The 11,264-nt window shown below is 39.2% G+C and overlaps 1 long non-coding RNA gene across 1 annotated transcript; it reads right to left on the reverse strand.

Annotated features, from left to right (window-relative positions):
- Positions 1-1,061: 1,061 nt before the first annotated feature.
- LOC110741706 lies at positions 1,062-5,745 on the reverse strand. Its single transcript, XR_002518415.2, has 3 exons — positions 5,722-5,745; positions 5,308-5,441; positions 1,062-1,701 (listed from the first exon to the last, which is right to left on the reverse strand). It is a non-coding gene; the product is annotated as an uncharacterized LOC110741706 (long non-coding RNA).
- Between the last annotated feature and the right edge of the window lie 5,519 nt (positions 5,746-11,264).

The following is an 11,264-nucleotide window of genomic DNA, read 5'->3' on the forward strand; positions in this document are numbered from 1 at the left end:
CTTTCTAGGTTGGGGGTACAGGTCACAAGCCCATAAGGCTGGCCCTGTTCTTACCATTGATATGCTGCTATATTTTACTGAAGTAACAATTTAAAATATCTCATTTTCCATGTATAAAATAAATAGGTAGAAACCAGCATGCCTCAGACTTAAGATTTCGATGAAATATTTTGAGTGTAACCTCATTTGAAGTGGATCTTTTTTTTTTTTTTTTTTTTGAGAGGGAGTCTCGCTCTGTCGCCAAGCTAGAGTGCAGTGGTGCGATCTCTGCTCACTGCAACCTCTGCCTGCCGGGTTCAAGCGATTATTCTGCCTCAGCCTCCCAAGTAGCTGGGATGACAGGCACCCACCACCATGCCCAGCTAATTTTTGCATTTTTAGTAGAGACGGGGTTTCACTATGTTGGCCAGGAAGGCCTCGATCTCTTGACTTTGTGATCCACCTGCCTCGACCTCCCAAAGTGCTGGGATTACAGGCGTGAGGCACTGTGCCCGGCCTTGGAGTGGATCTTGGTTATAGGATATCCAAGATCAGGGATCACATTGGATTTACCCAGTGCCTTGTACAGTGCTCGACACATTAAATCATTTAATAAATATGTTAAATGACTGTATTATGGATATGCATATAGTATAACAAGTATGGTATCTATTTACCCTAAAGTGACGTTTAAAATTAAATGAAGACACGCTTTAAGGACAATTATAACTTTCATTTCAGTGCTAAGAGATCAGATGGCAAAATTGCCCCTTAATATTCTGTATACTACATGATATGCATGTCTGTATACTATGTAACTTGTGTGTAGATATAATGTTATGCGTGCGCCTGGCTTCTCCATTTGGTGAATATTTTCTTCTTTTTTTTTTTTAGATGAAGCCTCACTCTGTCACTCAGGGTGAAGTGCAATGGCATGATGGCATGATCTCAGCTCATTGCAAGCTCTGCCTCCTGGGTTCTAGCAACACTCCTGCCTCGGCCTCCTGAGTAGCTGGGATTATAGGCACATGCCACCACGCCTGGCTAATTTTTGTATTTTTAGTAGAGACAGGGTTTCACCACGTTGGCCAGGCTGATCTTTTACTCCTGACCTCGTCATCCGCCAACCTCGGCCTCCCAAAGTGCTAGGATTACAGGTGTGAGCCACTGTGCCAGGCCAATATATTCTCTTTCTACCCACATCCTGATGCTCTGAGCTTGCCTAGCAGTCATAGATAGGTCCTGACTTCCTGCAGCTTCTCTTCACTCGATATCTCTGAGAAGCCTTAAAAGTACTTACTCAGGAATTGAGTGTCCCTTAGGCCATCCTGTTGGTGTAAGTCAAGTCTACTTGTCCTAGGAGTCCCAGAAGGGAAGCTTATGATGGAAGCTCCAGTGCCAGAGGCCATGTGTGGCCATCACTCCACCACCATCCTGTGGTCACATGGTTGCTTTTGACTATGGTGTCACTGCTGCCATTCTCCTCTGGCCCAGTGGTTCTCGTATTGTCTGTGACCAGGTCTTTCACAGCAGGCTCCCACACCGCAGTGGTTTGGGTCCCAGTGGCACAAACTCATTGACATCTAGCAGATCACTCAGGGGCTCCCGGGATGAGGGGCATTGGGTCAAAGATGACCACACACAGGACTGGAACCCTCTGGCATTAAGTATGAGAGTCAGGCGATGCTCTTTGTTTACTCCCAGTGTTCCATGTTTCCCTCCCTGGAAGGCAAGAGGCATTGTTTCACACACATCAGTCTAAACCTGAACCCTATAACAGTTCAAGACCTTTCCCAGGGAATCTTGAGCCCCAGGCAAATCAAAGATACATTGGGCTTCTGCTTCTGTGGCCCTGAGTAACCTGTGGTGGTTAGTTACTGAGCCTTAGTTGCCCAGTACACATGAGGGACATGTAGATGTGGAGGCATCCATATTTCTAATGCTGCAGGGACAGTGAAAGGAGTTCTCAGCTGGCATTGTAGCCAAGATGAGCTAATATCTGTATTAAATATGTAACTTCCAGAAGCTTCTTTTTTTTGGTACCATGCTAACTTGCCCTTGTTTATATTACAAAATTTTCCTTAATTTTTTTTTTACTAAGTAACTTTTTCATTTTCAAATATTTTCATGTGAAAATAACGATCTCCGGTGAAACTAGGTGGGCATGATCTCTTGTTCTCCAGTCCAGCGAAATCAGGGAGGTACTCAGGCATGAACTCAAGTACAGGCAATTTGTCTTCTGAAATATGATTTATAAACCCTTCAAACACTATAAACCCATTTTAATGAATTGTTTCTTATTTATACAATGCACTTAAAAATTTACCATTAACATTCCATGGAGTCAACATCAGCTCGAGATGGCACCCAAAGCACCCTTTTCTGGTATAAATACACAATATATTAAGTTTTATACTGTATAGTTTTAGGTTTTCTTGAGTCTATATATTAATACTATGTATGGTTTTCTTTTTTCTAAATATGGACTAAATGGAATGATTGCAATAATAAGTTACTAACTGCTCACCCGTAATGTCAATGGTAAAACGTGATTTTCATGGTGCACTAGGGTGTATGTTTTCTGGTGAGAAAGTTGTATCTAAGAAATGACCTAGAGCTTAGTTGCTTATTTCCAAACTAGATATACCTCAGCAGATGATACACAAGATGACATAGCGGGTCACTTTTCAAGACTGCATCATGAATTTCAAATCTACCACATGAGTTTAAGACCATACATTTGTCTTAGTGAGATGTTCATGTCATTTTGTAAAAGAAAAAAAGGGCTTTGGCATTCTCAAGCTTAAGGCAGCAGAACATGGTAGAAATAATCTTGGTTTGGAACTTGAGTACTCCTGAGAACTAATCCCCAGCAACTACTAACTGTGTTAACTCACTGATCTCCCTGCATCTCTGTTTACTCTTGTGTAAAGTCAAATGTTATTAGGATCAAAGGAGCTAATGCAGAACCCATGGCTCTGGGAACAAGAACATGTGCTGATGGCTGAATAATCAACTTTTCTTCAAATGTACTTAAAAGTGTTTTCTTCCTATAAGTGTTACTCCACCCTTCCTTATTGGCTGCTAATTATTTCTTCCTAGCCAAGCCATAAACTTTTGGGGCCAGCTCAAGAATACACATGGAGGCCCATATACCATATGTCTAGATGTTTACAAGTTATAAATCAGCCTAATACACTGCCGAATTGAATATATACTGTCTTCTAATTTGACAAATCTACATTTGCAATAGCCTGGAGGGCCAGTATGAATTTGGCATTCTCAGACTCTTTGCATGATGTGGTGGGTGGGGAGAGCTGGCTGCAGCCTCTGGCCCTTGGTCTGTCAGTTTTCTTCTCCAATTCCCAGCTCCCACCCACGCCATGAAGATCTGCAGGCATTTCTGTGTGAGTACCCCAGTTCACTCTTCCCTGCTTCTTCCACATGTCCCATAAACAGCTACCTCTTGACATAAATTGAGCCTACCAAGATGAAAACCAGAGAATGGGCACACCCTCCCCTCAGGAGAACAGACTAGGGAAAGAGCCACACGTGCCCTGGGTGCAGATAGGGCCACGAAGACAGATAATTATGGGATCCCAGATACCCGGAGTATGGTCTGGATGTGAGGCTGGCATGGACCAGGCTCCTAGTGGATGTGTTCTTCTGGTTCCATGGACTTTTCATTCTATAGGAAAGGGAAAAGTTGGAGGAAGGCCAAGGTCAGTTCCTTCAAAGCACAGAGCTCAGGGCTGGGACTGTCTTTTCTAGATCTAAAGGCAGTGCTTTCCAGATCGACTGTGGGCCTGCACGTATGTGTGTATGTGTGTGTGTGTGTGTGTGTGTGTGTGTGTGTATGCTTGTGTGTGGAACACCTCCAAAGGACAAGGTATAGCAAAAGCTATTCTAATCTTCTAACATCAAGTAATATTTATTCTTCTTCCTCCAGCTGCCTCTTAAATGCAGGGGAATTCTATCATCACCTGCTTTTATTATCTTGTTCTGTATTCTTGCTGGATGATTTCATCTATATCCAAGGGTTTAATCATTCTCTATACTCCAGTGATTCCAAACTCTCCACCTCTCACCTCTTTCCTGAGCTTTATACTTACTACTGGATACCTTTGCCTGGATACACAAATGGCCCAGGAAACTACATGTTGAAAACTCAAGTCGTCCTCTCCCTCCGGTCTTCCCTATCCCAATCTGCTCCTCCAGTGCTTCCCTTCTCTCATCCAGTGCTCCATCACCTAATTCACCAATTGCCCTGGCCATAACCCTAGAGTCATTTTTGATTATTTTCTTGACCACATCTCCTCTCCAATTTATCCCCCAGTTTCGTGGATTCTAGCTTCTTAGCATTCCTCCAAGCTCTCAGCTCTACTCCTTTTTCAGGGGTCTTATCATTTTTTTGCCTAGATTCCCACGGCTTTCCCTTTCCCCAATCTTTCTTTTACATTCCAATGAGAGTATTCATTTATAAATACTAAGTAGTTGTAAAAGATTGAGGAAGCTTTCTATGTACTGACAGGGGAAAATCTTCAAGATCTATTATTAAGTAGAGAAAAAAGCAAAGTGTAGAACTTGTAGTAGAGTATGTTATGTTTTATGTAAGAAAAAAGGGAAATGAGAAATATATTTATATTTTTGCATTTTTATGCAACTAATGAAAGTGGCTATCTGTTTATTGGGGCATTTGAGATGAATGTTTTGGGGCAGGAATGAATATGAGATAATTTATTATATGCCTTTTCGATTGTTTTGATTTTTGAAAATGTGAATAATAAATTCAAAAACTGAAATTTCAAAAACTAATCAAAAATTTAAAACATATATAAAAAACTATTATATATTAATAATTATTACAAAATTATTACACATTATAGTATATAATATATAACCATAAAACACTTAAGAGTGAAGATGCATATCTAGTCCTGCCATTGCTTTGCTTAAAATGTTTCTTAAGTCCACTATTACCTTCAGTACCAAGTGAACACTATTTAGAATGACAGAAATCTTTCCAGGATATGGCCTTTCTCCACTTCTCAGCCACATCACCCCAAATACTAATATATTTCATGTTATTAGAATCAAAGAAGCCCATAGCCATATTGAACGCTATGATTATTCACGTCACATATTATGGTCTGAAATGCCCAAGTGTTTCCACTATTTGGAATTTCCATTTTGCCCAGCTCAGTCTGCCTGCTCACACCAACTGAGTCTTTAAGACTTGGTTCGAAACTTCTTTCCTCTAAGTTGAATTAAGCAGTTCTTTTCTCTACTGCTTTATCACTCTGTAGCTTTCTTTCTAATTGCACTCACCTCTCTGTACCGTAATTATTGACTTACATAACTTGATCTAGACTGTGCACTCATTAAAGATGAAAACTATCATATATTCCTCTTTGTGTCTGCAGCATACAGTGTATAGTCCGCACAGGACTGGATAAATGAATCTATAGATGGAAAAATATATGAAAGAATAAATGAGCGAGTGAGTGAATGAATGGGGAAGAGTATTTACAATGCATTCATCTCCCTTACAGGTGCCTTCCATGCCCCCGATCAAGAACATGAGAGAGTGTTACTGTTTTGCACCTGGTTGTTCAGTGCACCTGAATCACAGAGTCTTGATTTTGGTGCAGCTTCTCCACCTAATCTATGTTGTTGCCAATTCCTCATATCTAAATCAGATTTATCCTTTGAAAGTGAGTTCCAAGTGTTTTCTTTCCTGACCTGAGTAGTTTAGCTTTATATTTCATTCCCCTTCAGCTTTCTGAGAAAGGGTCAATTTCTCAAATGATCTTTCCAAATATTCTCTGGAGCAATTTCTGTTGAGGGAGATTACAAAACTCCAACCTTGGTGTTAAGGTTCAGCCTTGGATGAGAAGACAGAAGAATGAAAAAAAATACAGTGTGGGTTTTCTTCATAAATAACTCTCATGTGTAATGATCAAACACAGTATCTCATTCTCTACCTAACGCTGCCAAAAAGAAGAGAAGGGCAAATCATCATTTTGGGAATTGAGAGTTCAATTATTCCATAGTTCACAGAACAAGTATCCATCTAAAATTGAGAATTATTTTTTAAGTTTTAAGAATGTATGTTTAAAACTTAATTTTGGAACAAACTTTTTTGGAAAGATATGATGATCTCGCCAAATAATACCAAAAGACTAATTTTGATTCACAAAATCTAAAGTAAAAGAGATCAATAACTAATCTTTTAGGCCAGGTTCTAAGTATCCTAGATTCATAAGGAATAGGCAGGTTAATTTGGAACTTCAAGCAGAATCCAGCCCTGTCATTCGCTTCGCAGACAGCAGATCCCTGATGTGGGGCTGCCCAGAGGACCCCATGAAGATGGTTGCTGCTTTGATCTTGGGGTGGAAAGAACCCAAGGAACAAAACCCTGGGCCACTGGCTTGTTTCTCCAAGGATCTGGTTTTATTGGATGAAATTTTCTGTGTTGATGCTATTTCCCTGAAGTGGCCTCTGGGCTCATCGATACCACAAGTTCATAAATACTTTAATATTAAAAGGAATCCTGCTCATGGACTGGACTGAGAAAAATTATCTTCTTGGACCCAACTACTTGAACTCAACTGCTTATTTTTAGCATTTTAGGTGAAGTCTCATGCTTTGTCTACTACTGTTCTGTTGAGAAGTAAAGACATTTGATTAGGCCATGTTTCCAGTACTGTTTAAAACTGAATTAGAGAATGTGCACTCTGAAAGATGTGTTAGTTTTAGGATTTCCAACGTGTGGCTAAAGCACCCCGAAATTAAATAACTTGCCCAAGGCCAGTAAGTGTTATAACCTTAGAGTTTTGTATGAAGATTTCTGCACTCATTAATGTTGCATCACACACACACACACACACACACTATATTATACACAGTAGGGATATAGTTTGTTGCCTATTATAAGTTGAGCACAAAATGCTAACTTTATGTTTTTAAATGTCATAGTCTTCAGGAATGTGAAACCCATAGAAAATTTAAGCTTCTATTTTTCTAAAGACTAAAGGATCGTTTAAATAAAGATGTCAGTACCCATGAAAGGTATCAGATACACAGATAAATAGATGCTCTATTTATTCAATTTATGCACAGAATATCTGTTCAGTTCCTATTGGCACAGGTCTTTCTGGTAAAGTCAGGGGACTTGAGGCATTTCAGTACTCTGTGGGGAGGATAATATGTGTTTCAATAAAGGAGCTTCCTTTGGGGAGATTTGAACTAAGAAATTAATTCATTTTCAGTAGGATTACTAAGTAGATCTTCTTGGAGCACAGAAGTTTTAATGACAGCTATGACAATACCTTACATATGACAAGCCTGCTTGTTGCATAACCTTCGTGTTTTGCCAACATGGCCTCACCCCTCTCATCTCACATCCTTGGACAGGCACTGAGGTATATCTGTCTGCGTGATTTTTCCTGTGTATACCTTCTTCCGTACTTCAATAAAGTTGGTCTAAGTATTAAACATGGATTTCAATCTGTGATTTATTGATAATTCATCTAGTAGTCCATTATAAACCTCATCTGTAATACTATTTTGGGCCATCTCTTGAGTGGATCCCATAAGAAAACATTTGTTAGCTTTTAACTCTCCAGCAACTTCTGTCAGGTTTGGGCTCCCTGTCTTTGGCTGTGATGTTGCTGCTGCAGGCCAGGATAGCATGGATCAGAAGAGGTGTAAATCTGACAGCCAGAAGTCAAGGGAAAAGGGAAATATACAACCATAATAGGTTTGTTTTGAGGAAAAACAGGAATAGTCATAATGAGTCCCCAAAAGGACATTTACGTAGAAGCAGATTTGAAACCTGGCATGTAGGGAGAGTTCTAGAGTTAAATATAACTTCATCGCACGATCAAAGTATGGATTTATGAGTCCATTTTGAGAATTACATGAAAAGATTTTCATAAAACACTTATTAAAATATAGAATTATTAGTGTTCTCTATGCATTCCATCGAAGTATTTAGTTCACATACTGTGGTTCTGCAGCATTCTCGTACATAAATACAAAATAAACATCCATCTACGCACATTAAGAAGGCATTATTGGTGCTTTATCATAGAAATTTTCTAGTCTTGTTAATATTCAAAACCTTTCTTTTCAACCTTGTGATTATGGGATGATCTTCCATTTAAACTAAAATTGCATCTATGAGGCTCAAGCTATTCTTAAAAATATGATACTGTTCACATAATGTGAGAAGCCTTCATTTAGGACTGAGGACAAAAAACAAGGGGAGAACTTCTTGTAGCAAAAAAATCAAGCAATGTAACAATCTAAGGTAACCTTTTCTCAGTGGTTATCACCACGAGCATTGGTCAGTCCAAGTCCCGAGCATTCTGAAATGAGGAGAAAGGTTGCCAGTGCTCCTAAATGGGAACCTTGCAGAGAAGAGAGTTGGACTAGGAATTGTGAATATCAACCAGCTTTTTGGTGAGCAGCCAATAGCCTTCTTGTTGGAAATGCCCAAGTCTTTCCCAAACCATTTGGCTCATCTCCTGACGTAATTGCGTCTGTAAAAGAAATATTTAAATAGGCTGGAGTGATGGTAATGGACGGATTTCAATTACCAGGGCGCATACTGGATTACTTTAAGTGGCATAAATTGGCTGTAAGGCAAACTCACGAATCAGGCTCAGCATAGCTTTCCAATGCAGTATTCTCTCTGAAGGTACCACTATGTGCTCTTAGGTAATGTAAAACAAAGGTTAGGAGTCAGGATGTAATTGGAGCAGATATTCTACTGGGAAACATACAGTATAATTTCGAATGTGGAGTAAAGCCAAAATGGTTGAGCATGCTGAAATAATGATCAAGGGGCTCTAGGTAAGTTTGAAATGATGTAAATAATTTTAAAAATTCATGGAAATGTATATTGAGAAATATTTGGAGAAACCAATTAAAAGCGGTTGGAAAGTTTTAGAGCAAGATATAATATCTTGCGTATCCAGCCAATACAAAGAATTAGAAACTTTGCATTTAAATACTTAAGCAAAATAGAATAGAGCTTAGCACTAAATGTAGTGATATATGTTTTACTGAATAGCTCTCACATCATTGGCTGTGTGTATGCAAGGTCTCCTTATTTGAGTGCTAAGGGATTTAGCTGGATCTGTTTCCAGTCATCAGGATAGCTGGCGCTGTGCAGTTTAGACAACATACTTCTCTTTCCTGGGACTTTACACACTGTCCTCTCCTTTGTATCTTGCCTCTTTGCTTTCTTCTCACACGGATACTCTCCTATTGCGTCTCCTAAACTCACCAGTCCTTCTCCTTCTCCTCTTTCTCCTTTCTAAAACCTTACCTCTGTCCCAAGACTGGCTTCCTCTATGAAAACACCACTTTCTTTTGGCTTACCAGCCAAGGCCTCCCCAGCTGGACTGGCATCTTCCAGACTTTTCCTTATTTCCTTTTTCAAGTTGCCTTATGTTGTACCTACTAAGCTCTTTTGCTACTTGGTCAAGTCGGCCAGGTAACATACACATATTTTATATATGATTTTTTTTTAAAGTGTCAATCAAGACGACTGCAACCGCCTATACCAGGAAAATAACAATAATTAAAATAAAATGTGATAATGGTACAAAAGTAGGCATATGTGTTGATAGTAAAAGAGGCCAGAAAGGGAACTAGTGAATTTTGAACCATCTTATAGCTAACATTTACAGATCACTTACTGTTTGCCTAACACTAAACTCACTCCTTTCATCCTCTCTGTGACCTGATGGGAATATCATTAGAGGTGAAGGTGCTAAAAGTTGAAGTAATTTTCCCAGACTAGCTTCATCATCCAGAGCTGGAACTAATATTAGATCCAAGCCACTGGGCTCTAGAGCTATATCTTAACCTTTACACTCTACTGCATCTGAAAAATGAAGTTTAATAAAACAGTTGGGAAAGTTATTATTAACTAATAAGCACTTTAGGTATAATTAGCTTTTTGGTATTTTATACCCTAAACTTAAATGAACTAGGAAAAGTGTTACACACTTTTTACGCCATGGAAAAACACTGGAAACCACAATATAGAATTCATTTCAACTCTGTTAGGAATGATAATTTTCTAACTATTGAACAATAGAAAATGCCATTATCCTCAGCAAACTAACCTGGCAAGAGAAAACCAAATATGGCACGTTCTCACTTATATGTAGTAGCTAAATGATAAGAACACATGGACACATAGAGGGGAACGACACACACTGGGGTCTATGGGAGGGTGGAGAGTGGGAAGACGGAGAGGATCAGGCGAAATAACTAATGGGTACTAGGCTTAATACCTGGGTGATGAAATAATCTGTACCCCAAACCCCCATGACACAAGTTTACCTGTGTAACACACTTGCACGTGTACCCCTAAACTCAAAATAAAAGTTAAAAAAAGAAAAAAAGTTACAAGATCACACATTTGTCTATAATTTATCCTTTATACTATTGACTTTTAAACTTTTTTACTATTAAAAACAATAAAACACAACTTTAAAAAGCCAACAGAACAGGAAAGTATTTGTGATAAATGTGATTAATGAATTAATAGTTCTAATATATAAAATGCTGTAATGTTTACAAAAATACAAATGTCCCAATCAGCTAAACTGGCAAAAAAGTTTCACACAAGAGAAAACACAAATAACAATAAATAAATTTGTGCTGGTCAGGCCACATTCAGAGTGTTAAAATTATTTAAACTAATTTTGTTATAAAAGCAATATAGAACAGTTAAACATGCTACAAAAACCTACAATGAAGAGACTTGAAAATTTTTCAGAGGAGGAATGAGTGGTGAGGTTACTGAGCGAAGAGGAGCTGGGGGCCTTGGAGAGGAGCAAGCGATGATGCTGAATGATATGTCCAGGTCTGGCTCATGGGGTTGCCTGGCCTGGAGCTTGGAGGAAGGCTCGGAAACTAGAACGAGGCTTATGGCAATAGAACTCAAACTTTGAGGTGTATCAAAATCGTCTGGGAGGTGCATCAAAATCACCTGAGAGCTTAACACCTGGATCGCTAGACCCCACTCCCACAGTTTCTTATTCAGTCAGTTTGGAGCAAGGCGATTGCCCATATTTCTAAGAGGTTCTCCAATGATGCCAATGTTGCCAGTCTGGGACTCGCACTTTGAAAACTGCTGGCTTACAGAATCATCTGCAGATGTAACAACTGAAGTGTAATAAAATCAACAATGGAGCAAAGGAAGGGTGGTGGGAGAGATGAGGCAGGGATAAGGAAAGAGGAAAGGATTGAGAGAGACAGAC

This window comes from Papio anubis, chromosome 15 (genome assembly GCF_008728515.1).
Source record: "Papio anubis isolate 15944 chromosome 15, Panubis1.0, whole genome shotgun sequence".
Lineage (NCBI taxonomy): Eukaryota > Metazoa > Chordata > Mammalia > Primates > Cercopithecidae > Papio > Papio anubis.